Source organism: Semicossyphus pulcher, unplaced genomic scaffold (assembly GCF_022749685.1).
Source record: "Semicossyphus pulcher isolate SPU_LCO1_2020_fin unplaced genomic scaffold, fSemPul1.0.p SCAF_7, whole genome shotgun sequence".
Taxonomy (NCBI): domain Eukaryota; kingdom Metazoa; phylum Chordata; class Actinopteri; order Labriformes; family Labridae; genus Semicossyphus; species Semicossyphus pulcher.
In genome coordinates, this window is record NW_027211748.1 from 16700255 (window position 1) to 16706254 (window position 6000).

Sequence of the window (6000 nt, forward strand, 5' to 3'; positions counted from 1 at the left end):
ACATGGAGTGTCTCATTTATCTCTGAAATGTGAAGATAAGATCGAGTAAAGCTTTGCAATTACCGCAGACAGTTCTGCACAGGGTAAATGAACTTCTCTGACTTTTGTACAGAAATGAGAGGCTTAAATTAATCCTAAATTACAGATACAATAACTTAAAAATAAAACCTAGACAGTTGCTACTCCCACCCTTCTTAAAATAATATTCTCTTTATTGTAAGTTCAATGCTTTTTGACTGAAATTTACCCATAATTCCCAACACAAATGCTCCAAAAACCTGTATCTTTATTACCATCTGTATATTTATATGACATTACAGTCTCCTTATAATCCAGTGCTGCGATTTGCTGAAGTAACAGAAGTGCAGCATTCAATGAGGGTCATAAAGACAAGCAGCGGAAATGTAAAGCAGTTGACTGAGTACACGCTGGACTTTAAGCCAGACTTTATAGATAAGCAGTCACGTCCATAGCTCAATTGTAATAAAAGTCGCTCTCAATAATACAAGCACAAACTGTTAATCAGAGGGTTAGCTGGGGTGGCGATCATGCTCGAAGAGTTTCTCCTCTTCTGAAGATTTTTTTGCCATTCACCTTTTTTCTCCAGACATGAAGGGAGTATTTGTCGTGCTGTCAGGTAATGACATTCACAACTTGATATTATGCACATCTCTGTACCACTGTTTATATAAGTGTATTGCATGCTGTTTAAAGGGTCTAAAGATGTGGAAGATGTCACCAGGTTTGTGACTTGTATAAACTTCAAAGTGTAGTGTTAATGGTGTTCCTAAAATGTGCAATGTGGTCACATTTCTCCCTCACTTTCTTTTCTTCTTATCTCTTATCTCTCTAATAAAACTCTCTTTACAGTTTTGTTTGTCACCGTCTCCTGTTGCACTGATGCCGAGTTCAGCTGTAAATCTGGAGAATGTGTTCCTGCTGGAGTCGTCTGTGACTTAAAGAGGGACTGTAAAGATGGCTCAGACGAGGAGTTTCCTGGTAAGCTGACGGTTCTTTAAACTTTTAAATCAAGTTAAATTCAGCATTTTTTAATCTAAATGTCACTGAAGAACATTAGACTTGTATCTACTGTAGAATGCAGTTGTTAAAAGGAAATGTCTTGTAAATACACTAAAGCTGGACAAAAAAGAAAATAAAGTACAATAATTAAGCAATACCTCATGAGAGGGAGTGATGTACTGAATATCATCAAGGCGGCCGAGTGCCACAGATAATCAGTGATATTCAGGAAAACATAACAACCTCGAGTTGCTTTTATATAACAGTTATACAAGCGGCAAATAGTAGTAAAAAATAATGATCAACAACAGATCATTTTTTGCTCCACCAACTCAACTAGTTCCACGGAGTCAGTAGTGAGTTTGCAAAAATTACGATGACGATTAGTGGTTGTCATAGATTACACATAATGATATGCGTAGCATCACCCCGTCCATTGACGGGATTGGCTCCTTTGGTTTGTGATGTCTCAAACCTGCCAATCTGAAAACGTGTTGTTCAGCCTGTCCTTGGTACACTGCAGTTTAAAAGCAGACAGGCCCAGCCCTGGAGATGGCACATGAAAAACACTAAATGGAGATGTTTACAAGGTTAAACACTTGAATTTCACTGGAGGGGGCCTTTAACTAAAACTGGACTTTTGTTGCCAAGCAACCAAACATTCTCAGGCACTGTGTCTACAGGTTACCACAGACCAGCTGTCATGTACATTTATCTGTTCATCAACCAATGAAATAAGAGTCTGCTGTGTGATTCAGAGGTACCAGTTTGACACAGTCTGCTGGAATGGTAATTAACAGGATTCAGAACACCTGGCTGAGGCGGAGTGATACACAAAGTGAAAAGTCCCAGTGATGTTGTTCTCTATATCAACACATATGGAAGGCCTCTTGTCCAATCAGATTACTGAATTACAGAACTAACTGTTGTATAAAACAGAATAAACAACATGAAACAGGGAACAAGTTATTTTACAAAATCTGTGTTTGAATGCTCTCTGACTACTTTTTTTACTCTGTCCCCCTCCACGTGTAGGGTCATGTGACTTTGAGCATCACTCCTGCGGTTGGAAAGACACCGATGAAGCGTCATACAGCTGGAGACGGCAGATGGCAAACATCACGTCAGTACCTGGACAGGACCACACCACAGGAAGTCCATGGGGTAAACATTAGCCCTCTGTCATGTTCTGTTTGTGTCCTTCCTGTGTGATCATTAATTTGAAAAGGATACAGGGGCATCATAAATGTTTGATAAAGATGTTTGATTAGATTACAAGATCTACCATTGGTGATGTTGTTATCATTGGATATTTGTCTGCTGGTTACAGGACATGTCATGCATGTGGACGGCGAACAAGGTGGTTTACTTTCAAAGGCAAATTTGGAGTATTCTGTTGAACATTTGGCAGCTCTGGGATGCCAGATCAGGTACTAGAAATGCTATTTTAAGATGTTAGTTTTGACGTTGCACATCAATGATGACCCTAGAGTTTGTCTTGAAATTGCCAAAACTCAGTGCGAGTTGTTGTCTGTTTTTGTGATATGACTGTCAATGTGTTTCAGATTTTGGTACCACATTTTTGTTAACGGGTCATTGCCATCATCATCAGACCTTAAAGTAACGTTGGTCCGAGGCTCCACAGAGAGAACGTTGTTGGAGATTTCCAAAAGTCGCACAGACAGTTGGGAGAATGCTGCAGCCTTTATCGGTAATGAGCCGGCAGGATACAAGGTACGTGAAGTATCCTGTATGCTTTTAGGCTGTATACTTTTGCAATCTTAAACTGTTAACTTAGAGCAGAGGTTTTCAGACCGTGCATGACATAGGGTTATGAGGATATTATGTGAGGTGAAGGAGACAGGTGTATGCAGCTGTTCTAAAAAAGCAGGAAATTAGTTTTTATTGTTGGCCTGCTGATTTGGTCCACTCATAAACAGTTGGAGCAGCAGAAGCTGCGGTGACACACAGTCTTGAAGGCATCTAAGGTACTTTAAAAAGATACCTTTCCGACAGGTCAAAACACCCGCTAACACCTTTTTGCTTAGTGGGAAAGGCTACAATCGGCATTCATGCCCGGGTCAAATGACTCTGCTGTAGACCCGGGTAATTATCGCCTCGGCTCCGATCAGCAATGATGGGAACACAAAACCCATGTCGAAATGCTAATCTCCATCCCCTTTCTGGCATGATGCTATGGAGCGCATTGAAGTTCTGGCCGCTGTCGTGTAAACACAGAAAAACAATATACAGCGATGAATCTGTGTTTCATGCATGATGCAGCAACACCGGCAAGACAGTGAGGAGAGAGAGCGTCTTCTGATCTGAGGGGAAGAAGAAATAAGGCAATTGTTTTGGGCTCGTTTGTGACATCAGACGGTGACGCAGCAGAGAAGAGACTAAAAGGAGTATACTCCACTTGCAATGGGAAAAGAGACAATCAGCATTTATTGTTGGGTCTTCTCGGGTCTGAAAAACCAGCATCAACACGCTAATTTTGGTGGGAAAGGAGTTTTAGGTAATATTAAACAGGGCTCAATTTTTATCCCACAACGTAACAGAATGAATCCATGGCCACTTGATATAGCACCTTTAAATCCCCAAAGCATTATGGGAAATGTATTTTCAATACTTATTTACTGATTATCTGCAAATAGAAAACAGTAGGTGAGACAAAATTGCAGTTTGATAAGTTAATTTTGACTGATGGGGAGAAAGAATGTCTTAGAGAGACTTAGAGGAGGAAATAAGGTTTGATCTTTTTTAATTTTTAACCCCTCTAGTAATTTAGCATCTTTATAGCTTTAATTAAACACAAATCCAGGATGTAGCTCTACTTTTTTTATTGTACATTACCTCGACAGTTTATTGTATCTTTATCTGCTCTGTTTCCTGTAATTACATAACAACTCATTTCCTCCTGAGCGTCATTAAACCTTAGATTTAATTGTTTTACTTTATTTTATCGTTACCTGGCACATATTCCTCAATGGAACCACATTTCTATAAACTAACCCGGGCCAGGTAGCGCTCACAAATCACATGTACTGTTTGGTTTCTTGGGATGAAGCTGCCCTACTTCACAGGAACAATTTCTCTTTAATCTTGCTTGTAACAGTCATCTGCTTCTCTGTCTACAGCTGATGTTTTCATTCAGCCCTTCATCTTTTGAGTCCAAGGACGTGATGCTGGATGATATCATCTTTGAGAACTGCTTAGAGGGAGAAGTTCCCGCAGGATCAGACCAGCTCTCATGTGATTTTGAAAACAACACCTGTTCATGGTACCATGATTATACTGCCAGTCTGTTGTGGAAAAGGAGCGATGGGGGATTTAATGAAGGCCCAGCTGGTAATGGTGAGTACACTCTTTACAGTGTAAAAGAACTTTGTTTAAGCAATTATTATAGTGCCGTCTGATGAAGCACATTTTATATTTGATTTGATTTCAGGCCTCTTTCACTTTAGTTCATAATCAGTGTGGTTTGTATTACAGCAGCATTTTTAAGTTGTTATTCACCCATATGACCATGTTCTGTTTATTTATTGTTTCTTGTTGTTGTTTATTTTATTGGACTCACATTTGCTTTTGTTACAGCAGTTTATAAACCTTTTTTTAGGTGTAATAAAATATGTCTGAATGTTCTAGCAATGTCAGCAAGCACGGACCAGCAAGGTCCAAAAGGCAAAAAAAGTAGCTGATCTTGATGTACCAAAATAAATAATAATTCAAAACTTTTATGATTAAAAAAAAAAGGGCCAAACAACCCAATAATCGTTGAACCAAACAATGACAGTGTGCAAATACAACCACAAACAAATGACAGATCATAATCACAAAAATATGGCTACATTTAAAGTAATAATCTGGAAGATTTTCATGTAAATAAATGTGTTTTAAGTCACTATCTATCGCCGAATGAGGTAACACAATGGTGATTGAGCCGATGGCCCACTGATGGGGCTGCGGCCAAAGAGAACAGAACTAAGATATTTGAGATTAGCAACCGCACAACTATCAATAATATTAGTCAAAAGTGCAACGACGTCAGATAGAAGAGTTTATATTAAGTCACATTGTCTGCTTTAGGAAAATATGCATTATTTAGTTTAAACACATCTTGTTTCTATAATGCCAAATACTATTAACTAAATAATTTTGATTTTATATGTATGATTGCATTTATTTCATACAATGCATGTCATCTCATGCCTGTATTTTAATAGAAATAAGCTTTTTTGGAGAGGAATTTATGTCCTCTTACTATAGCATATCATATATCCATCCATTATCTATACTGCTTATCCTGTTCAGGGTCGCAGGGGACTGGAGCCTATCCCAGCTGTCATTGGGCGAAAGGCAGGGAACACCCTGGACTGATCGCCACTCAATCACAGGGCTGACACATAGAGATAGACCTTTCACACTCACATTCACACCTACGGGCACTATAGAGTCCCCAATTTACCTAACCTTATGAGCATGTTTTTGCACTGTGGGAGGAAGCCGGAGTACCCGGAGGGAACCCCTGGACAACATGCTAACACCACACAGAAAGGCCCACTTCGTCCGAACCAGGAGCCTTCTAGCTGTAAGGCAACAGTGCAAACCCCTGCACCACCCTGCAGCCCCGTTTTCCCCAAAATGTTAAACTAAATTTTTTTAACCCTGGACTGATTGCCAGTCAGTCACGGGGCTCGCACTCACATTCACACCTACGGGCAATTTAGAGTCACCAATAACCTTACATGTCTTTGGACTGTGGGAGGAAGCCGGAGACCCCAGAGAGAACCCACACAGGCACGGGGAGAACATACTCCACACAGAAAGGCCCACTTTGCCCAAACCGGGGTTTGAAACAGGGACCTTCTAGCTGTGAGGCAACACCACTGCACCACCATGCAGCCCCATGTCATATATATTATATTAACTCCCATATTTACTGAAGAATAAGTAAAGTGTGTGTATGGTAGTAAAAAA